General features: G+C 39.8%; 1 long non-coding RNA gene across 1 annotated transcript in view; it reads right to left on the reverse strand.

The window, feature by feature from the left end:
• Positions 1-3,638: 3,638 nt before the first annotated feature.
• The window catches only part of LOC148313121 (uncharacterized), a 242,726-nt gene continuing 221,068 nt past the window's right edge, over positions 3,639-25,296 (reverse strand). The window contains exon 3 of the long non-coding RNA XR_015838229.1: positions 3,639-4,989. This is a non-coding gene — a long non-coding RNA (uncharacterized LOC148313121). The remainder of the gene's footprint in view (positions 4,990-25,296) is intronic.

The raw sequence follows: 25,296 nt of genomic DNA on the forward strand, positions 1-25,296 counted from the left end.
GTAAAAATATTCACTCTATATTTGGTGTTAATTCATTTTAAACACCATTGTGTACTAAGCAAACAGTGAAGGCAATACAGAATCATTTTCATTTCATTCATACCAGTATGGCTGTTCAAACTTAAAACACAGTGAGGGACATTTTTTCAAAAAATGTAACGGATATTTTTTTGAAAAAACGTAAAAAAACGTTTGGACTAAGTAGAATCTACTTAGTCCAAAAATGCAAAAAAAACCTTATAAAAAAATGTCCCTTACTGTGTTTTAGGTTTGGACAGTCGAGTAGTTAGTAGCGCAAAGTGCTATCTGTTACACGCCACCCTCTATCCCTCGAAGGCGGAATTACTCCACAGTACGCTTTAATCCAATGTGCATTTTAAAATAAATATCTCTCACAAAGTTCTGGATTACAATTCATAAAATCACTTAAAAACGGGTTTTCTGTCTTGTACGACAAATATATGTATATATCAGTGGTCACTTTATTTTGATTTTTAAATTTAACCTTAACTAATCAATTTTGGATATGTTAGGAGTCTGTGTCAGGACAGAAGAGTGTGGCGTTCCATCCTCTCTGTATACCGTAGTAGTAGTAGTAAAACATATTTTTATTATAATACAATTTTATTAAAACTTACATATTATTCAATACCTTAACGTGTTCTTTAAAACTAATTTTTTAAACATTATTTTCGCAAATAATTATTAGCAGATAAATAAGTTTGGAAGTAGCGAAATGAATTTGCATATTATTTTTTCGTGTACCTACTGCTATTATTCGTAATGTGTTACTTAATCGACTAGAGCAACAAGTATAACATTGATGCCTGGATGAGCGTCATAACGAAGTAATAAGTTCGAGGAGCAAACTCGCACGAAAGGGAAAGTGAGGGATGTGGGCATATTAGCTACATCGGCTGCGCTAGAGCCTTCGGAAAGTCTTCCGATATCAGAAAAACTCCTCTCCAATCCTCGAGGCAAAGTGCGCAGCACTCGGCGCCCACTCGAGCCCGAGGGCCGCCCTCGAGCTGCCGGCGAGCGAGGCCACCGCCCCGCCCTGCCGCTTGTCGCCTTTCGTCCATTCCGATTGATGGACGAACCGGCGCGGCGCGGAGATTCCTCTATTACTATTATGTTCTCGACTTTGGTGCCCAAAGTAGCATAAAAACATTTTGACGTATTTCGTGAATATTTTAGTAACGGAAAATCTTTTTATGAAAGAAAATGTCTGTAAACAGTAATTCTGACAGATGTATATACGTATATTTGGACAATAAAATTTTATGAATTTGCCGTAGGTTCAAGTCACAAAGAGAGCAGATTTTCAGATGTCCCCAAATTGTTGGTAAGAATAAACCAATAGAAACCCTTCGTACCTTTGATATCTGCGTTAAGTACGCCTAGCCGATGTACTCGCAGTAGACAATATTGTTAATTACGAACCTAATGAAAATCAAAGTACTTATTTCAATCAATAAACACATATTATCGAGCAATATACGTACTATAATTTCACCCTCATATATACTATTGTATATACTTAGGTAGGTACGCAGTAAAACAAGTGTCTCGGATAGAATTTGCTCGGAATTTTAAAAGCTATAATTCAAAATGTCAAACTGATAGAACAAGATCTAAGGAAGGAAGTTTCGAGCTCGTATCCATTATATTGTAATATTACATAGGATAATTATCTGAGAGAATAATAATATCACTTGTTTTAAGTGAGTATTATTAGTTTAGTACGAAGTAAGCCTCTTTGTTTACGTGAACTTTACTATGGATGTGATAAGATGTAGTCGTGTGCGTACAATTTGGGAAGATAATCTCATCACTCACAGTGACTCGTGACAAGGGGAAACTTAAAATAAAATAAAGCTCTTAAGACACACGATAAGTCGAGAACGCCCCATCCACATAGTAGCCTGCTTCATAATCACGCTCCTGTCGGCTCGAACTAAAGGCGACTCTTATATGCAAAAACTTAAATAAACGAATGTAGGATCAACAACTGTTGCTTGGTTTTATTTATCAAATTGTTATTTGTCTTTATTTTTAAATGGATTAATTCAATCATTGTATTTTAATGTATTCGCTAATTTTTCAGATAACTCGTTATATGATAACAGACTTCCATATTTCTTTTACATACAACTATGCTTCGTCTCTGTTGAGACAATTGATTATACAACAAGTCCAAATGTCTTTCAGTGTAAAATAGATTCAATGTGGTTTATGTATTGGCAATCAAAACATAGTGATACCTTAAACCTAGTCGGTCATTATACCCTATTTAATCTGGCTTCGAACTATAGTAAAGAGAACTTGAATGTAGCGACGTCAGAAGCATTCGGACATTTATTGCTAACGACTGTAGCATTTTGGAATCTACTGTCGATCAGTATTGTCAGGAAATCAAACTACAAAACATAGTGATACCTTAAACCTAGTCGGTCATTATACCCTATTTCATCTGGCTTCGAACTATAGTAAAGAGAACTTGAATGTAGCGACGTCAGAAGCATTCGGACATTTATTTCTAACGACTGTAGCATTTTGGAATCTACTGTCGATCAGTGTTGTCAGGAAATCAAACTACAAAACATAGTGATACCTTAAACCTAGTCGGTCATTATACCCTATTTCATCTGGCTTCGAACTATAGTAAAGAGAACTTGAATGTAGCGACGTCAGAAGCATTCGGACATTTATTTCTAACGACTGTAGCATTTTGGAATCTACTGTCGATCAGTATTGTCAGGAAATCAAACTACAAAACATAGTGATACCTTAAACCTAGTCGGTCATTATACCCTATTTCATCTGGCTTCGAACTATAGTAAAGAGAACTTGAATGTAGCGACGTCAGAAGCATTCGGACATTTATTTCTAACGACTGTAGCATTTTGGAATCTACTGTCGATCAGTATTGTCAGGAAATCAAACTACAAAACATAGTGATACCTTAAACCTAGTCGGTCATTATACCCTATTTCATCTGGCTTCGAACTATAGTAAAGAGAACTTGAATGTAGCGACGTCAGAAGCATTCGGACATTTATTTCTAACGACTGTAGCATTTTGGAATCTACTGTCGATCAGTATTGTCAGGAAATCAAACTACAAAACATAGTGATACCTTAAACCTAGTCGGTCATTATACCCTATTTCATCTGGCTTCGAACTATAGTAAAGAGAACTTGAATGTAGCGACGTCAGAAGCATTCGGACATTTATTTCTAACGACTGTAGCATTTTGGAATCTACTGTCGATCAGTATTGTCAGGAAATCAAACTACAAAAAATGTCGTACTGAACTTATGTTAATGTAATTTACACAACTAACTTAAAAAGTTAGCTTCCATATAATCGATGCCCTGAATCGATATATCATATAAAATAACTAAAATCACCGGAATCGGATGAAGACGTATCTCGGTTTTTAGAAACGAAGGAAGTTAACTCGGTAAAGTTTTCTCAGTAAAGTAATGAAAGAAAAAATAAGACTGACAAAGTAATGGTGTCAATACAAAACTTTTAAAGATTCGTTGAAACCAGTGAAACCAATTAAAGAAAGTTAATTTGAAAAGTATATTGCTGGATACAAGAGACATTTAATCTTGAAGAGAGGGTAACTGTTTATTTTTTCTTTTTTGTTCTTAAAAATATCTTTATCTGATGAAGTGAGATAAGCAATCTTACAATCCATTTTTAACGATGATATTATTTTTAAATAAACAAATAAAAAACTATTTAATACGACATGGGTACGCGACACTTAGTCACCTATATTTTATTTGGAAATAATATTTGTAATAAAATAGTATTGCTGGGCAAACACAAAAATATTTTTTATTAATATCATTAATTGATTCGGCAGTCACTTTGTGGTAAAATCTATCCATTTTTATTAATGTTTTACTTAGTAAATACCACTTTTTCTTAAAATCTACTGTGACACGTGTTTCGGTGCATTCCGCATCATTTTCATAAGGTGTTTGAAAATGATGCGGAATGATTTTAAGAAATAGTGGTATTTACTCAGTAAAACATTAATTAAAAAATATGTATAATTGATAAAATGTCGAATGAGCTCGCGGGTTAGCGTAAACACTACACCGTGCCCAATCCTGCCACGTGTCCAGCGTGCCTTTGTGCTCCGGAGCCGTTGTATAATGAGGTGGGAGCTTTTCATCAGGCCTTCCCCTCGGCCTGCAACTCTATGCGTCTGTAGCCCGTGCCAGTGCTGGCACTGGTGGCACGTGTCCCGTAGCGAACATACCACTCGCGCTACAGAGACAGGGTAATTTCATTAAGGGCCTGTAGCCATTATCATAGCATACCTTACTGCTCTTGCACCACGTTGTGTGAAATTATACCACAATTCACTACCTTACTAGTTTCATTAAAAATATTTGATTCATTTCCATATGTAATTTGGCTAACACAACCAAAATAATATTTTTGGACAGATTGGTCTGACTCGGGAGTTTAATAACCCTATGTTATAAATACCAATTTATTTCAAATGAACAATTGATCCATTCAAAACTTGATTTATAAATATTTATTAATTTGACTGTTTTAGACTTTGGTTGGTGCTCTGGGTCACTTCTAATTTTTTTATGGAACCATGAGTCAAGTGGGTAACTTTGAATGGGAATTACTTTATTAGAAGCAGTATATTCTTTGTTGAAACCATCATGAACACGTGATTTTTTCCATATCTTATCGATATTTGAAAAAGGCCTCTCGTTACTGTTACTGTCCATGCTCTTGAACTGTTTATATACAAAATATAAATAAAAAGACACTTTTCAATGATTCATTTATTTTAATAAATATTAGAATTTTCAAATAGTGTAAGTTTAATAAAAGTTTTACCTTAAAAAGTATTTCAGGTCCTGATCTTGATGAAGGAGTCCTGCGTTGAAGTGCTTCTGAAGTCCACTTCGTCTCCGTCTCAGTGAAACATTCTCCACCCAGCGACTGGAAGTAAAATGTCATCGCTATTATTATTTATTTATTTATTCCACACGAATATAAACAGACAGAGTATTAAATACAAATACTTAATTTCATTGCAATTTATTATTGTGTACTAACTACAGTGCTTTATTAATATTAATATTCTTCAAAACTCAAGATATACTTATTTCCCAAAACAAAATGCACTGTTTGAAATGAATATTTGTTTTTATATTGTAATATGTAGCCGACGTAAAGAAGACACTAGATTAGAAATAGAATTAATTAGCTTAGGGACCTCGGTATGTGTTAGCAATGTACTGCCCCCTCAATAAAGACTGAAATGTGTCGCTTTCGGGGGTGGTCTTTGCCCATACCGAGGAGAAATTAGCTCTAGGCTAGATTAAGCTATTTTTAAGACATTATTATAGACTGAATAAATTGTAAAGTGTATACCGCTCTGTGGTGCGCGCTCGACTGCGCCGAAGTAGCGGAGTGGGGATGTCCTTATACGTGCTAGAGGGAGACGGTACGCGAATGCCCTCGCTCCCTCTACGCCGTGATTGGCGGACATACCCCCCTCCGCGATTGGTCAGGCACGGCCGGGCGGCGCTACGGCGAGGCACCCAGAGCGGGTATATATAGGGGAATATTCGTCATAATAAATCAGATTTTCGACCGACTACCGCTGCGTTTTCTTCTCTCCGCCCCGCTTCTTCCCGACTTCGCTGCCCGCCCGGACTCATCGCCCCTCAGGAACATTCGACCGCCGCTACCCCCTGGACTTGGACTCGGATTTACTTTGGAGCTGACTGCACCCGGACTGGACGACGACGGAGCCGCCGCGACGACCCGACGGAGCGATACCGGACTTACGACCCGGTTGCCTGCTGCGTGCAGGTTGCGACTGCCGGTGCTACATACCGCCTTCGCCGGCTATCGCAAGGGATCTCTGGGCTTTCGGTGGATCTCTACGCGGGTAGATTCACCGTCGAGCGCGGCCGCGGACTGAGACTTGCCCGGCCGCTCTGCGCTGACGCCAGCACCTGCGGCATCTACAGTACTTTGTGCTGCGGCGCGATTGCCTAGTCGCCGCGTCGCGTACAAGTTGGTCCTTCGAGCCGGATCTTCACCGCAGAGCGCCTAGAGATGACTTCGAGAACCCCATCGCTTCGCTCAGGGAGAGGAGGCACACCACCCAGAGAAGAACCGCCAATGGAAGGAGACTCTGTCGAATCGGATTCGTCAGAGGACACCGTCCAAAGGCTAAGAACGCAAGTTCGAAATCTCCGCGCTACACTACGAGACGTCGAGAGCAGCCGCGGACGCGCGGACGCGAATCCCGAGCCCGCGGCGCGTACAACAGACATGGACAACATCATGACAGTATTATCGAGGATGGCGGTACTATTAGAGGCTTCGCAAGGAAGGAGCCCGGCTTCAGTCCCAGAAGACGTCAGCAGGGTCGGCGCTTTGATCGCGCGCCAGTCCACTGCCAAGGATTTACCCGTCTTCGCCGGAGAGCCGCAGGAATGGGCCACGTTCAAATCGCAGTACACTCAGTCGACGGAGATGTGCTGCCTTTCGGATCCGGAGAACCTCCTGCGTCTACAACGCGCATTGAAGGGACGAGCTAGAGAATCGGTATCATCATTACTCGTGGACCCGAGCCAAGTAGGCGTCATAATGAAGACGTTAGAACTTCACTACGGTCAGCCGGACATCGTTGTGTCATCTCTACTGGAAAAGGTGAGAAGACTCCGCTGCATACAGAACGACGGATCGACGCAGGCATTAGTGGACCTATCGAGTGCAGTTCGGAACGCGATAGCGACCTTGGAAAGCTTCGGCGGGGACTACATGTCGACGCCTCAGCTGCTAAGCGAGCTAGTGAGCAAGTTGCCGCTGTGTATGAAGTTTCTATGGTGGTATAGCAGAAGGGGAGACCCCACAAGGCCCACCGCGAAGGATTTCGCGCTGTTTTTGGAAGACATGACGGAATCGGCAATGATAGGCGGCGGTATAGAGCCGCACGTATATAGCGGAAAAGACAGACAGCGCGAGAGGCCTCACAAGCGGGAGCAGGTGCATACAGTGATTTCTGTGGAGAAAAATGTGAATAGTGTCGTGTCATGTGTTTTGTGCGGACAGAGCCACTGGTTGCAATCTTGCCAGGAGTATCTAGAGTGTAGTGTCACAGAGAGATGGAACATAGTGCGACGGAAAAATCTGTGCTACGCGTGTCTAGCGAATACTCACCGGTATGTGAGTTGCAAAAATACGAGGAAGTGCGGCGTCGATGGGTGCCGCCGAACGCACCACAAAACACTTCATACGAGGGATCGAGCCGAAGTGCGCGAAGCTCGATCCGACTCAGACATAAGAGCGCCAGATAGCAGCGCCCGCCGGGATTCGCCCGCTGCTGCCGGCACCGGGGGCGCTAGACCACTCGCGGACGAGAGACAAGCCGCGAGTACGAGCGAAAGGAACATCGACTCCGGACACAGTTCCCGAGTCTACAACTTGGTTACGAGCACGCACGCTCGCGAGGAGCCAGTGCTCCTGAAGGTGATCCCCGTCACCCTAAGCGGTCCGCGCGGAGAAGCGGACGTCTATGCGTTGCTCGACGAGGGATCAACCATAACACTGCTGGACTCGAAGATTGCCAACGACATTGCGGAACCAGGGGGTGCCCGAGGATTGAGGATTCACGGTGCTGGCGGGATGTGCGTTACCGATGCAACTTCGAGGAAGGTGACACTGGAGGTGCGCGGGACTGCGAAGGGACAATTCTCGCTCCGTGCAAACACGATTCGGAAGCTGCATCTACCGCCACAACCGGTGGCTAGTATAGATGGTAGGGTGCAGCATGTGCGCCCGCAATTACTGATCGGCCAGGACAACGCCTCACTTATTGTGTCAAGAGAGGCGCGTAATTGCGGGAACTACATCGCCTCCGAGACGGCCCTGGGAACGGTCGTTCATGGGGGGCGATTCCGCCAGACTTGCGTAAATACACTGATGGCGTTGAGTGCGGACCAGAGGCTGGAAGAGCTAGTCCAGCGGAACTATGCTGTGGATGCGCTGGGAATATGCGCTGCAGCGAAAATATCGCGCCAGGAGGCGCAAGCCATAGAGGTCATGAAGGCTACGACCCGTTTCCTACCTGAAGGGCGGTACGAGACGGGGCTTCTATGGAAGGAAGGCGGGCCTTGTTTGGAAAACAATCGCCGTATCGCGCTGAACCGCTTCTCAAGCTTGGAGAAAAAGTTCAGAAAGGATAGTCAATTCGCCGGGGCCTACCGAAGGAAGATTGAAGAATATCTCGCCAAGGGGTACGCGCGGGAATTGGCAACGGCCGAAATAGAGGACACTTCGAGTGGGCGATGGTACCTCCCCCACTTCGCAGTAACAAACGTAAACAAGCCCGACAAATTACGTATTGTGTTCGACGCCGCCAGCTTTTGTAACGGGGCCTCATTGAACGGCATGTTGGCCAATGGACCGGATCTCCTCTCATCGCTTGTGGGGAATATCATGCGATTTCGCGAGGGGAAGGTCGCGCTGGCGGCGGACATAAGGGAGATGTTTCTCCAAATAAAGATAAGGAAGGAGGACCAGCGGGCGCAGCTGTTCCTCTGGCGAAATAATCCCGACGAGGAAATTCGGGAGATGGTTATGACGTCTATGACGTTTGGCGCTGCATGTTCCCCGAGCAGCGCCCAATATGTGCGGAACCGGGTCGCGGAAGACCACGGGCAGGACATGCCCGCCGCCAGAGATGCCGTGCTTCGAAAGTTCTACATGGACGACTACATGGATGCTGTGGATCGCACGACAGATGCGATTCGATTGCGCAGAGAGGTCTGCGAACTTCTACAGCGGGGTGGGTTTACCCTCGCGAACTGGGCGAGTAACGATCCCGCAGTCCTAGAAACAATCCCCGAGGAATTGAGGGGCAAGTGCGCGCGAGACATTATCAGCGGAACCTCGACGACTGAGAGAGTTCTGGGGATAAAATGGGACCCGGTGACTGACGAGTTCCGCTTCAAGTTTGCGGCGTCACGGGAGGTCCCGGCCGGGAGGCCAACGAAAAGGAAAATCCTGAGCGAGGTCATGAGCATATTCGACCCGCTCGGGTTCGTCGGGTGTTTGACGATACGCCCACGGATTCTACTGCAAGATATCTGGCGATCCCACATAGGGTGGGACGAGGAGATAAGCATAGAACAGGCAGATAAGTGGCGCACTTGGATAAACATACTGCGCGAGACCGAGTGCGCCATCCCGCGGCGCGTGGCGAGCAAGGGCCAGCAGGTAGAGCTGCACGTGTTTTCCGACGCATCGGAACAAGCTAGCTGCGCCGTTGCGTATATCGTAGAGGACACCGCCGCCGGGAAAAGGGCGACATTTGTGGCCAGCAAGTGTCGGGTGAGCCCGTTACGGGCGCTGTCAATTCCACGCCTGGAATTGCAGGCCGCGCTTATAGCTGCGCGGCTAGCAGCAACCATCAAGAAGGAATGCGGCGTACAACTGCGGGAAACATTCTATTGGACGGACTCCATGACGGTGCTGTGCTGGGTCCGGAGCGATTCCCGCATCTACACGCCGTTTGTGGCCCACCGCCTGGGGGAGATAGATGAGCTCACGAAGGCTCGTGAGTGGCGGTGGGTTCCAGGGAAACAGAACCCGGCTGATCTCGGGACACGAGACGGCGAGATACCGGACATATCGCCGACCGGTGTATGGTTCAGCGGGCCAGAATTTATTAGAAGAGGAAGGGATGAATGGCCGCCGCTCAAGGTGACGACGGCAGCATCTCAATCAGAAGTGGAGCTTAAGTGCGCGGACAGCGCTATCGTTATGACAATGCTCCCCGACGAATTACGGTTTTCGTCGTGGAGACGTCTAATCCGGACTACGGCGTGGGTACTGCGGTTTGTAAATCGGTGCCGAAAAAGGAGTCCGGGGAGCGCTACGCTCACGGTCCAGGAGCTCGAGGAATCAGAAAGGGCATGGATAAGGATATGCCAAGAAGACAGCTACCAAGCCGAGATAGCTGCAATCAGACGGGGGGAGTGCCTCCCGCGGGGGAGCCGCTTGATAGGGCTGACCCCGTTCCTAGATAACGAAAGCGTCCTGCGAATGGGGACGCGCATAACCAAAGCGCCCGCTGTGAGCGAGCCCATGAAGGCGCCAGTAATATTAGACGGCGCACACGCATACACCCGATTGATGATCCGGCACTACCATGAGTCGCGACTGCACGCAAGCACGGAGCGAACACTCGGCGAGATTAGACAACAGTTTTTCATCACCCGACTGCGGACAAATGTGAGGAAAGTAATCTACGAGTGTCGCTTCTGTAGGATGCAGAAAGCGCGACCGCAGCCGCCGCTCATGGGACAATTGCCAGTCGGCCGCCTGGATCATCACGTCAGGCCGTTCACCCATTGCGGGGTGGACATGTTCGGGCCCGTACACGTCACGATCGGAAGGCGACGTGAGAAACGGTACGGGGCCCTGTTTACGTGTATGGTGACGCGGGCGGTGCACATAGAAGTCACACCGTCACTGAGCACCGACTCGACGATACAGGCGCTGAGAAGGATGGCCGCTCGCAGGGGGCACCCTAGTACCATATACTCGGACAACGGCACTAACTTCAGGGGAGCTGACAAGGAGCTCGCGGACGCCATGAGAGGAATGGCTGAGGATCCCGAGCTCCAAAACGAGGCCACGAAGAGGGGAATCGAGTGGGTGTTCAATCCGCCATCGGCACCTCATATGGGGGGAGCCTGGGAACGGCTCGTCCGGTCAGTAAAGAGGGCGCTGATGGCAATACTTAAAGAACAGTACCCTCGGGAGGAGACGCTAATGACGGCGATAGCGGAGGCCGAGTATACAGTTAATACTCGCCCCCTGACACATGTTTCGCTGGATAGCCGAGACGCCGCCCCTCTGACACCGATGCACTTCCTCATCGGGTCGAGCGGGGCCCAACCGCATTTGGCGGACTACAGAGGCGTACCGCCGGGGATATGCCTGAAGAAGCAATGGCGCGTGGCACAGAAGCTAGCGGATGCTTTCTGGAAGAGATGGATGCGGGAGTATCTTCCGACGCTACAACAGAGGCGAAAGTGGCAACAGGCTGCCGCACCTATTAGGGTCGGCGACATCGTGGTGATCACGGACGCAGCCCTGCCGCGGAACGAATGGCCGCGGGGGCGCGTCATAGCAGTCACCCCGGGGAAGGACGGACAAGTGAGGAGCGCCAGGGTCCAGACAGCCGCCGGAACATACACGAGACCCGCCATCAAGCTCGCCGTATTGCTGCTGGGAGACGACGTCGGCGCAAGGATGCCTCCTCGGCAGGGGGGAGTGTAGCCGACGTAAAGAAGACACTAGATTAGAAATAGAATTAATTAGCTTAGGGACCTCGGTATGTGTTAGCAATGTACTGCCCCCTCAATAAAGACTGAAATGTGTCGCTTTCGGGGGTGGTCTTTGCCCATACCGAGGAGAAATTAGCTCTAGGCTAGATTAAGCTATTTTTAAGACATTATTATAGACTGAATAAATTGTAAAGTGTATACCGCTCTGTGGTGCGCGCTCGACTGCGCCGAAGTAGCGGAGTGGGGATGTCCTTATACGTGCTAGAGGGAGACGGTACGCGAATGCCCTCGCTCCCTCTACGCCGTGATTGGCGGACATACCCCCCTCCGCGATTGGTCAGGCACGGCCGGGCGGCGCTACGGCGAGGCACCCAGAGCGGGTATATATAGGGGAATATTCGTCATAATAAATCAGATTTTCGACCGACTACCGCTGCGTTTTCTTCTCTCCGCCCCGCTTCTTCCCGACTTCGCTGCCCGCCCGGACTCATCGCCCCTCAGGAACATTCGACCGCCGCTACCCCCTGGACTTGGACTCGGATTTACTTTGGAGCTGACTGCACCCGGACTGGACGACGACGGAGCCGCCGCGACGACCCGACGGAGCGATACCGGACTTACGACCCGGTTGCCTGCTGCGTGCAGGTTGCGACTGCCGGTGCTACATACCGCCTTCGCCGGCTATCGCAAGGGATCTCTGGGCTTTCGGTGGATCTCTACGCGGGTAGATTCACCGTCGAGCGCGGCCGCGGACTGAGACTTGCCCGGCCGCTCTGCGCTGACGCCAGCACCTGCGGCATCTACAGTACTTTGTGCTGCGGCGCGATTGCCTAGTCGCCGCGTCGCGTACATAATATATAACATTAAAAAAATCGGTTTAAGAAACAGAATATTTATTTTCTCAAGGCTTTCGGGGAGTTTTCAAAAAACTAAAAATTTAATTATATTTATGAACATAATAAGTTCGTATATAATAGAAGAATTATCTTAAGTGATGAAAATAATAATCAGTAAAAAAAATATGAATCCATTAAAATGTCAAAAAATACTCGTAGATAAAAATTTAATCCATCAAAATAAATCACTCAAAATTAAATGTAGCAAAATGGGATCGAAACCAACAGTGTAAAATAATGCACTTTTCTCGTGGTGTCTTTTCCATTTAAAACAAATTAAGATATAACTGAAAGGAATGATGTTTCAAAAACGGTAGGTTACCTAGTATGTAGACACTGCTGTAAGTCTCGTATTGTGTCAGCCTTTGTAAATTTTGCAGGAAAGAGTTATTACAAATGTAAAATGTTGCGATAAAAATGCAGAGTAAAGGGATGGTCAAAGAGGTGGAATTTTACGCCTCCCGGATAGGAAAGCTGGGAAGAAAATTTGAGAGATGTCGTGTTTAGATCGTGTTTTTTTATTAGGTTTAGTGCACACGACTACGTAGGTACTGCACATTTTTGCTAGATAAAAGTGGAAATCATTTAGCGAAATAGTATTGTAACGTATGCCACAAGGAAATCGGAGAGTCCAATGCCTAGCAGCGCGGGTATAAACTGTATGCCTTCGTGATTAACTTATACTAATGTATGTAGTTTTATGTTACTATAATATTTTTGAAACGAAACTTCTCAGGCGGCGATTCGATAATCGATGGTTAGAAAAAAATGGAGAGTGAAATTTCAAGGAGGGATCTTGTTTATTGGGGATACTTCATTACACGAGAGAGAGAAGAATGATATGACGCATAGAGAAGCGGAAAAAGAACTAAACATTGCGATGCCACGGGAGTGGAGCGAAAGAAAAAGAAACTACGGACATCGCCACGCTCGGTGCAATAAGTTGCACTTTCAGTTTATCGGTAGATACTGATTTTATGAGTCAATTTCGGGTCCTTTATGTTATCCGTAATTATGGGTTTTTTTACGATATTCGTGTTGTAAGTCGATACAGTACTTTATTACATAATCCTTTGGGATCGTGACGGTTTTAGGTGGTTCTATGAAAAATTGGAGTTAATCGCTAAAATGTTGTGTGAAATCACTATAGAAAGTTTTGAGGGATGTCTGTCATTACTACCGGATGAATGCATGTTTGAAAGAAAAATGATATTCTATAATTCTATACATTTACAACAAAAAAATATAACATAAAATTAGCTATTTTTAATCCTTCCTGCGCCCATTGTTCAATTTAGGTATGAAATGAGTGCTGAACGTTTCCTTAACCCTACACTGCACTAACCCGACGGAGCTGCCTACCTACCTAGTAACTAGGTATTTTTACTGGATGTTCGGGATAAAAAATGACAGGAACTAATATTTGAACACTCATATGTTAAAAAGTTGTATTTTCATTCACTTTTAGAATAATATGTAAATAATTATTAAGGATTTGTAAGTCACATTTAAATCTTTTAGTTTTTTCAGGCAATTATCCATATATAGGTTAAACAGCCATATTATATATATATATATATATAAATATAAATATATATATATATATAAATATGTATATATATATATATATATATATATATATATATATATATATATATATATATATATATATATATATATATATATATATATATATATATATATATATATATATATATATATATAAATATAAATATATATTTATATATATATATATATATACATATATATATATATTTATATATATTTATATCTAACTAATTATATGGTTTGATTCCCAAGGGGGTAAAATAAATATAATTGACTTTTTCACTGTAATATTTATTCAATATTAACATGGACTGGTACCTGAAGCGGAGGGCTGATCACCTTTCCTTCATGTGTAAACGATCAAGATAACACTTCGTTTATATGACACAGTGCCCTATGCACCGTTGGGGTGCAGATAAGGGTTTTATTATCATATATATATATATTTATATAAATATGGGGACAATGTACATATCTATTTTATAAATACAAATAAAAAATGGTGATGTTTTGGTGTGCTAGTTGCTAGTTGCTAGTTGGAGGGTTGTTCCCAAGGCCCGAGCACGGAGCGTGCCCCATCTCCAGCCTGATTTAGGGGATGCTAAGTTCCAGGGGCGATGCAGACAGGGGTGACAGATATGATAAATGGATTCCAATATTTATGTTTTGATACGTCACATACAAAATGTGCGATGAATTTAAAACTACCTAAATACATATTATCATATTTTGCTTATCGGATCTCCACCGATGGTGAGCAAAAAGAAAATACATTACTTGTAAAAAAACAACTTAAAAAATGTATATTTAAAGGGATTCCATAGTAGGGATAGGAGAAATATGCGAGATCGAAGATTTCGTTAGGTGGGAAAGACAACGAAGAAGACAACGGTATGCGCGTGTGCGGAGATGGAACTATTCAGACTTTCCCACGTCATATTGCACGGCCAAGCCCAAGATAGACGACTTCAGGGTAGACGACCAAAGAGATGGATTGACAGCTGGGAATCGACATCTCAGGAGGTTAATCCCTGTTGAAAAAAATCTACAAGGCCCATACCAAGAAGAGGAAGAATATTTCCATTGTATATCCATACATACACATAACTGTAACATGTGTGAAACTGGAACTTTGTCCTCTCTACCGGCGTATGCCGAGTCAGAGGATAGTAATCCTACTAAGTTAAGATACACTCCTCAGTTTCACCAAGTAACTGTTTTGGGAAATAGCAATAAGGCTTGTTTTGCAGAATGCCAAAGAAGATTAAAATGTTAAAATTTGCACACAAATAGATTTAAAATGAGATGTTGGCACTTGCGCAATAAGTTGTGGCAACCCTGCAGTAGAAAGGGTAGCAGTAACACTCCACGGGGGACACACGGCACAAGGGGAACATTTTTCCCTCCAGTTCTGATTTCAAAATCAAAATGGATGGCGATTCAATTGTTCCGCTGGAGATTTCATGACGTCACGGACAAAAATAAACTACACAAGCGTGAAACAGTTTTTTGCAATAAACTTAATGTATCCATTTTTCATTACTTGTCCAACAGAAACAAATTTTAAATATCAAACTTAAATATCTCTAACTTAAATATGCGGGATGAATTATATGAATGAAATAATACGAATTTTTCAATATCATCTCCAATGTAATATTTCTCAAGGATCTGTAAATAAATAAGTGACTGAAAACTAGTGATTACTTATCGTTACTTTTGATAATAATTATTTCAATCAGTATCTCACGAAGATTATAAATAAATCAACATTTAAGATGTGCTCGAATCCTTGCAGATAAATCTATACCAGCCTATATTAAGGTAAGCCTATACAGGTAAATACTAAGTCCTCCATATTCTGTTTGTCTTTGTTGAGATGTCAAAATGTAATTATGAATAAAGTTTAAATGTGGGTAATGCCCAATAGAAAAACTTTATTATTATTAGATTTACGGAGAAAATGAACGACAGCTGGGGTCATCAGCCCTGTAAATGCCCAGACTTCCATATTCTTCTTCATCTTTGATAAGATAATAAGAATTTGAGCTTTATTTTTACTTATTCAATTATTTACAGAGCCAAAAAAATACATCCACAAATACTTAACTTTTTTTCAAATTGCGCTTGCATGCACCGTAGGTAATAGAAATGAATCTACTATCTAAAAAAACTCTTCATGGGTATAATCAATCACTGGACAAAAACGTAAACGCGATGCGTGGTACTTTAAACGCTCATAGCGTCTAACGTCATATTCTATAAATTTGCATCGTATATACGTCACTCTTTTGCTCCACTGCCGGGTGCAGAACCTTTATATCCGTTGGTAATTAGCCACTGTTGAGAAGATAGTTGGTTTGGTAAACACCCAAATAATAAGGATGGATATTTGTTTCATTGTTTATTTTAGGATTGCTAAATTTGGACAATTTCTCTGATAGTATAACATGGTGTACACCTCATCGTAATATTTTTTTTTGTTTTTTTTTTATTTATTATTGTATACTTCGATTTACATTTGTTTTATTTCTATTTCGCATTGCAATCAGTGTTGTGATTTGGTTAATTTTTAAGAATAATAAACATAATATTTCATGTTTAATTGACACGAATTCAATAAAAGAATCGAAACATAAGAAAAGTTCAATGATTAGCCATTTTTTATTCGATTAACATAAAGGTCTTTATTACGTAAAATTTCACAATGATTTTCGTATGCTATTTATTTGAAATTTAACACGACTACCATTTTTTCATATAAAGTAGTTTAGCAAAATTTGAATTATATTTGATGGCTATTTTTATACTCGTACACGTATATAAATCTAAATGTTGGAAATGAATTGGCCAACCCTGAACTAGTAGTAGCAGGTTATATTTCAATAAGAATGATATGGAAAAAGTTTTTAGGGCTGATTTATCTGAACCAGCCTTCGAATTTTTTCAAATCTCGTAACACTGATTTTTCACGTACATTTTCAAGATTAACACGAAACGTAAAAATATGTGTATTATGCAGATAAATTCTACCCCTGAGGGTGGCGGCCACAGGGTGGATACTGAACCATATTATATATTCCACCTTTAGCAACGAAATATCATATTATCAGAAGGGAAGGAACGACACTTATGCCTTGTAAAAAACATTATTTGTGGTCGGAAGAAATTTTCGACAAGTTTCTAATAATAAGCTCTCTATGTATTCTATAGTAGTATTGTACCAAAAGACAAAAATGAATAAAGAAAATGGATACATTATTTCCTTTGAATCGCATTAACCTCATTTCCGTTTAGTATTTTAGTCAATACATATGTAATATATTTAAATATTGTGTTGTATATTATATACAACGTAAATTCAAGAGACACGAATTTCACGAATTCAATTAAAAAAATTTTTTAATATAGAGTAAGGTATGTTGTCATGTTTATATAAAAATAAATTTAAAAAGGAGAACTCATAATTTGAATAAATAAATCAAACATTTATTTACCTTCTGAACGCCATAAGATGTTCTAACCATATTTATATTGATTTAAAAAAATGTTGCGATGAACGTATTACATGCTACACAAATGTGGGTCTGATATACTACTTAATAATACTATAGTAGGTTTTTCCCTTTTAATATACTTGAAATGAAAACGTTCATCGTATTTGGGTCTGAGGAATAGTGAAGTCACAGAATCATCTCAAAAGCTATCCTAATTTAGAAGTCATGATTGTCATGAAATGTTTGTTTATTGTATTTTGGTTTGGGGAAAATAGGAGTAACAGAATCACCTCAAAAGCTATCCTTGCAAAAAGTTGTGATTGTTAAAGAAATCTTTGTTCTCGTTACCTAAAAAATTCAGTTATATAAGTTTAAAAATTCAGTTATATAAGGTTTCAGTTATATAAACCTTATTATTTTCAGGGTTATAACAAATTGAAATTAAAGAAAATATACCAATTTGAGAACTCCATCAAAGCTGCACTTGATGGGCTTTGCTCAATAGGAGTATACTGCAGCATTAATTTGTTTCGAAAATGTATTCATTTATTCGAAACATTGCTTGTGATTATTTTCGTAATCAAGAATATATCAGCCTTTATCGAATGAGAGTTGTTTCGTGACAACTCATGTTGAGCGTATTCCTAATTTCCTTTGTCCAGTAGGAACTGCACGTGCACACTAATGTAAATAAGGTCACATTGAACACTCTACACATCCACACATGTACTGGAGTGAGTGGAATATGTGAGCAGTATATTTTGATTAGAAATAGTGGATATATCTCGCGGAGAAGTGAATTCTCGGGATTTGCTTCCATGTATGTCCTGTAAGAGTAGTAAACATCATTTATACTTAATGTCCGTTATTAACATTTCCATTAGGGTTATTTGTCCAGCGTTTAATAGAAAAATAGAAAGCATATCCCCTTCATTAAGTAGGTACCTTAAATTTGCAATTTTAATAAATTTAATAGAAAGTTCCTCACAGAAAACCGTCTTTTCACACATTTTTATACAATTTAATGAGTGTTAAGAAATGATTTTTTAAAAATAAAATATGGTTACAATAGTTTTAAAATAATTTTCATTCATTTTTTGAACATTTATGCTTACAATCTTGAAATTAAAAACGCAGTTCTCTCCAATAAAGAGACTGAGCTCTTGTGCTTGGAGAAGGACTGACGCATGATAGTTATGTTTGTTGGTAATACAATTTATTTTTCTTTAAAAAAAATATTTTTTCTTTTTTCTTTCGTAGATTAACTTCTAAAAATTCATTTAATTTATTTTTTAACATTTTTAACATGTCTCCATTTTTTTTATGTCTGTAGGAAGGTTTTTGAAGTACTTAGTTCCCAAATATTTAAAGTTCTGTTGGAATTGTGACATTCTAATCATATTCACCATGTTCATGGTGGTTGACAATGAGGTATTAAATTTTAAAAAATGATTGGTGTGGTTGAATGATATATGTAACTCGTGTATAAAGTGATAATTTAAACAAGCCTATGACAGATTGTAAGCCCTGTAAGTTCCCAAGTTTCCATATTTTTCTTCGTCTTAATTGGGTTCATTTATTTATAATTTGAACAATCTACAAACAGACCACTGCACGTGTGTAAGATTGCGAACAAAGCGAGCGAATTGTGTGTGTTCGATAAAACATTTATATTTATGTATGTGTTTTTAGAGATATGCTTTAGTCTGTGTAGTTAGGAACAGAATTAAAAAGATAATATCCCTTCTTTCATTTTGATCCCTTCCAGTTTGCATAATTCCCATATAAAAGGGAGATTTAATTCAAAGTAAATTTGACTACATGACTCACTCTGGGGGAGAGTATGACGAATCCTTTATGTAGAGGAGACCGATGGCAATGGTTTGCAAAATCATCATTATTCAAGGGTTTTATCATCATCATCCGGTTTTAAAACGACGTAAAATATATTTTGAGTGATACGAGTGCTAAGGTATCATTGACTTTGGAAGTTTATTACATAAGATCGGATAGTGGAAGTCGGGGAGAACCTAGAACTAAATCTAAAAATCTATCGCTATTGGTTCAACTGATCATTGTAAAAACGGTTCAACATTCACCAGTATACCTATGATTGCCAAACTCTCTCCAAGAATCCATAGAAAGAGCTTATACGTGGTGTACGCAACAATATTTTCAACAAATGTTTGGACATATTCAAAACGTCATGATATAACATTTTGAGTGTGTCCAAATACTTGTTCACAAAATCTGGATTATTTCCTGGTTGTCAATAATGGGTACAATTGGTGAATGTTACACGTGTGTAAAGAGTGATCACTTAAACCAGCCTATGACGGTCGTCAGCCCCGTAAATGCCCAGACTTCCATATTCTTCTTCATCTTTGATGAGATGTCAAAAATAAAATGTCATGATATAACATTTTAAAGTATTTTCTCAATGATTTAGATATTTTTGGATGCGTAAATTAGTTAATGATCGAAATAAAAATTATCACTAAATTCAAAAAGGCAAAGCCTTGATGAAATATCTTTATAAATATAATGTTGTAACAATACATACATATGTTTCCTATTTTCTTTTCTTCTATATTACTTTGCATTCCTCTTACAATTTTTTTCCAGGTAGTAGTTATGTCACTCACCTTGAGCTTCTTACTTTTGTCACCTGAACCTCATTAAATATATTCCACTCGTCTATTCAAGAACTTGGAAAGCAAGACTGATCATATTGCCTTCATATTACCAATGATCTATGCGCCAGGTTGGTTCAGATCAGAGATCCGAAGAAGAAGAACGGTATGTAAGGAATGCTCAACATATTCCTTTAAGCATATGACGTGTTCCATATTATGCTCAGAAAAGTATTTTCATGTCACAAAAATAAAGCGTTTTAGCCATACTTCCAAAAAAATAATATAACCCTTTCACGGCCGTCGCATTATAAACAATAAATCTCGTTTACGTTGATAGAAGGGTGAATAATTAGGAAATCCTCCCCCTATCTTCCCCTATTCACTCGTTCAAGGACACAGATGATTTGAGGGAACTCAATTAAGCTTTAAACTTAAAGTTTCTGACTCCAACTATGCTTACAGAATTTTAAAATTTCCTTTCCTTCAAAAGAGATTCTAACAATAGCAACTTTTATCACGGGGTGACATTACTCTTCTTTTGATTATAATCATGTTTCTTCGCATTCAAAACTGTCCCCGTAAATCGTTTGTCGTTAATTTCAAAAGTTTATACTCAAAAAACCTTTTAAAAAATATTAATTGATTTGCCAGTGACTGTGATAAGTTTTATAAATTTGAATATTGATTTTAACTTTAATTAATTTACTATTTTAAAAAATATCCTTCATACTTCAACGCCACAAGAATACAATACTGAAGTTTACGTTAGTTTTTGAGTACTTCGTTTATAGAATAACCAATCGAATAAATAACCGTAACCCATAAGAAACACATTTACTGTAGCCAAACATTCTAACCGTAACATCACAGGGAGGGATATTAGTAAACATATTACAAACATTACAAACTATTTAAAAAAAATAGTTTGTAAAAATATTACAAACTCAAATTGGCGTTATGTCTACCTTATGTGTTATGTAGGGGGTGCTTTATTTAGAAAACAAGTATGATAAAAAATATTTACTTATGCACATGTTTGTTGAAAAATTAAATTAAGTACATTGTATAAATATTATTAAAAGCAAAGTACACTTATTGCTGACAAGCATAAGAGGCTAGATATTTGCACTACGGAAAACTTGTATTCACCCATTTGGAAAGAGGAAAATGATTATTAATTCACAGCGCTATTCATATAAAGGAGGCCGTAATGAAGAGATTAGAACTGCGTGAAATAAAAATGAGCCTTTTCATTCCCATTTCCCACTCAGAAAAATCTTAAAATAATTATTCTAACACTAACACTTCTTACCTCTAGTGTTTTTTAATTTTACAACCAAACTTATTACTTTAGCTTAAACCTATTTCTAATACATAAAAGTATATATTGCGTAAATAACGTTGTAGATTTGGAGCTTATGCGTTGTGTGACGGTTTAATTATTGAATATAAATATCGCGACTTTTTATTGATAAAATATTTATAAATATGGATAAAATAATTCTTAACCGATTATGAAGTTTAACGAGAAGTATCGGCACAAAATATCAATAACATCGAGTGAGGTGTTGAATTTTACTTCACCCTTTTGTACATAAGTGAAAAGTTCTACCTCCTGAAAGTAAAAAGAAAGTTAGCAATGTGAATAAAAAGCCAAATCCTGTATAAATAAAGATAAAAGTGGTAACGGCCCTGTAACGTCCACGAGTTAAGAATAAAATGTGATTTTATTACGGAAAAGTGAGATTTTAATGATGAAGATTCTCCAAAACCGGCGCATAGTATTTAGAGTTTTAGAGTTTCACCAAATGATTCGGAATATAAAAGAAAGATAAAAATAAACGACGTGATTTAGTATGAATAAATTTTTTTCAAAGGCAGCGAGCGAAAATGCGGCGAGCCGCATAGTACCTAACTGCTCATACTGCCTACTGTCGTTTACGTATAACGTATACGGGTACGTCTGTACAATGTACACGTATGTACTTCCCACTTCTAGGTATGGGCGATCCGCTAACATTACTATACCATCTTTTTGGAAGCTTTTAACTCTTAAATACATGTCTTGTGTCTCGTGGACTATTTTTTAAAGCTCGGATACAGGTTATATGTACATATATACACGCCGGAATAAATTATTTTAAAAAATAAAAATTATTTATTCCGGCTTAACTTAGCGGTGGATGCGATACCTAGTCAGCCATATTTTGTTTACCACTACGTATTATTATATAGTAAAATAAAAATTATATATATATAAAAAAACGTAAATAACAGGGATAAATTGCGGGTAGATGATGTGAGATCAGTTTGCTGGCAATAGCGACACTGTGCTCTAGCGCTGCCACATATCCAACAACCCCCGTTTGTATCTATTCTACAAGCAGTTTTATGGTGAGGTTGGAGGTCTTTATCATTCTTTCTCGGAAGCCTACCACTCTACAGCTTATTGGCCCATCCCAGTGTGGCATGTGTAGGAAGCAAATATAACACTCGCGCTACAATGTCGGGGTGACTTCGTGAGGGCCCTGTATCTATTATTTTAACTCACGATTATATTATTTAACTTTTTGTATCTCTCACGCTTCTATGTGTGAACTCACACCACAATCTACTGGCGTACTACTAAGTACATTGAACTTGAAATAATTTATTCCTTACAAACCAGCATCTTGTACCGCATGCAATGGGCACTGCAAAGGTACTGGCGTCTTATAGCCTTATCATCAGTACAATACTCCTCTCGGATATATCCTTAATACTTGAAAACACTTACTCTTTTCACTTCTTGTAATACCATGTACAATAAAAATTCAACTATACATTTCCAATATTGTGAATATATAATATTTTCATTTGATCATAAAAATATTCTCACATTGTTTTGTAAAGCTGTAAAGTATTAAGTATAGTAAAATCAATAAAATAAGTAAAAAATAAAATACTAGGCAGCTCAGTATTCTATCTAGTCAATAACCGGCGCTCGAAACCAAAAGAAATGCTACAGAAAGCGTTGTATTTAATTAGATTTCCAAAACAAGATGTATACATTTGGAAACCCACGGCTCTTCACTTGTTCATTCATGAAATGAAGTCTTTTAACAAAATCTTTTTCGATTTGGGATGAACTCTGTATCAAACAGGCACTATCTGTATGAAAAAGCAATTATTGACAGGACAATTACGACAGACAAATATGTACTTTAATGAAAATATACTCGAAGTACGTTTCTATTGCTAGTTTCATTTGAAGAAAAAACGATCCACATAAATATTTATCGAGATACTAACTACATAAAAATAAAAGTTACGCATGAAAAGTAATTCTTTTCCCGCTAGTTTCTTCTGCCCGTTACAGAATGTGAGTAGATGAAGACTAATAATATAATTTCGTAGAAATAATATTTCAGTTTCAGAGCAAAGTTCGCGTAGGAAAACATTTATTTGGGAACTACTTTGAAGAGGTTTGTATTGGGATTTTCCGGTGCCGACCCTCATTTTGTAATGAAAATACAGAGAAAATTTCTGCTTATTTTTCCAGATATATTATATCCTACAACGCAAGCATGTCTTTTATCTTCCCATAAAAAGTTTTACCTAGTTTTCAGTATAAAACATTTTATTTTCAACTCGCTATATTTGATTTTATTTTATCCCTAATAAAAGTTTTGTTCCTGATAATATCATTCAAATACACAAATATTTGTAATAAAGGAACCTTCTTGAAAGGTAATAATTTTTACGCACATTGTGATTTAACCAATGAAATTACATAGCATTATACAACTTTCCTCACTGTAGATTTTACTATAATAAATACATGAAAAATGAAACAACGCATTGGAATCAATTGTTTTCTAAATCAAATCATTTTAAAGCTAAACAATAAAAAATTAAAAACATATTTAACAAAGTGACCAATTCGAAATACAAGCAAAAATATTCAAAATAATTGAGCAACATACGCGTATTAGATTATGGATATTCTGTTTATCTTCAGACATGATCTGTTTACTGTACGTAAAAAGTACAAAGAGTCATTACGAAAGAATAATCTTTTGACATCGAAATTGCGTTCATATGCATACGAGTATATTAAACACACAGTACGAATATTAGAGAACCGTTTCTTTTACTAACGCAGCTTTAGAATATCAATAAATACTACACCGGGGGGATTGGATCTGGTATCGAAGTATAGAAGCAAACAAGTTTGGTTGCTACATCCTCATCCTTTGCAGGAAGTACCGAGGTCACGAGGCCCCCCGCGCCCCGCGCGCCACCACGGCCGCCGCGCCACTGCACCCCGTACTATGTACCGTCCACTGTCCACCGTGCACTACACACCGATCGGCTATGTCCGCACTTTTATCTTCAACGTTACCATAATCTTAACCCGCAATAACGTGATCCTCGAACGCGTGTCTCTAACTGTCTTTATATGTGCGATTAATATTTTTCAATTTTTACCAGTTTAGACGTAAAGTTACAACAGGCGTATCGACGATATTGCTATTTTGACGGATATTATGATATGAACAGAGACTTTAAGTGGGAACTCGTAAACTTCAAATTCAGAATGCGAACGACTGTACGGTCAGTCGTGATTCAAACCCATATACATAAAAAATTCGCAGAAAAGTTTATTTTTTTCAATACAAAAACGGTATTTTAAGGAAAAATTAAGTTGTGTCAAATATTACACGGGTTTAAAGAAAATTTAGTTGGGATTTATCGTATATTGGGCCTTATTCGTAACTAAAATCCAGTGCATATGTAAACTAATACATGTTTGCTGAAAACGGTGCCATTCAGCCACTTTTAAGGTACGGCCCAGAGTATGTGTCACAGGCGATTTCGCCGAACCAGCGTGTGGACACGGCCGGCACACGGCCGTGCGGCACGCACGCTGCATGCGACGCACGCACCCGACATCGCCAGGACACGAATAGCGTGAACCTTCAACTATAGTAACCTTTGTAAATAACGCCGGTGAATTCAACAAGTACATAACGTATCACAGATTCGGGAAAGAGATATTTGGTGAATAATGATAGCGTTCGACATTTGCGAAGTAGCGTTGTTAATAAACTGTGTTCCAATTAATCGTTAATACTCAGCCTTAAATAACGTATTTGATATTTCGCAAAGAGCTTGTGGAACAAACAAAGGACAAATGATTTCTTGCTCAATAAACTTAGCAGTGTGAATAATTTGTTAGTAACAGCGTGCTTCTTATTACGTCCAAAATTATGCGAGAATATGAATACTGGATTTACCCCCGAGAGAGATTGTCATCTTGATTTGTTGTAATCAAAATTGTGAGTGGAATACC

This window comes from Brachycentrus maculatus, unplaced genomic scaffold (assembly GCF_059751285.1).
Source record: "Brachycentrus maculatus isolate JH-2025_06_01 unplaced genomic scaffold, ASM5975128v1 h1tg000018l, whole genome shotgun sequence".
NCBI classification, from domain to species: domain Eukaryota; kingdom Metazoa; phylum Arthropoda; class Insecta; order Trichoptera; family Brachycentridae; genus Brachycentrus; species Brachycentrus maculatus.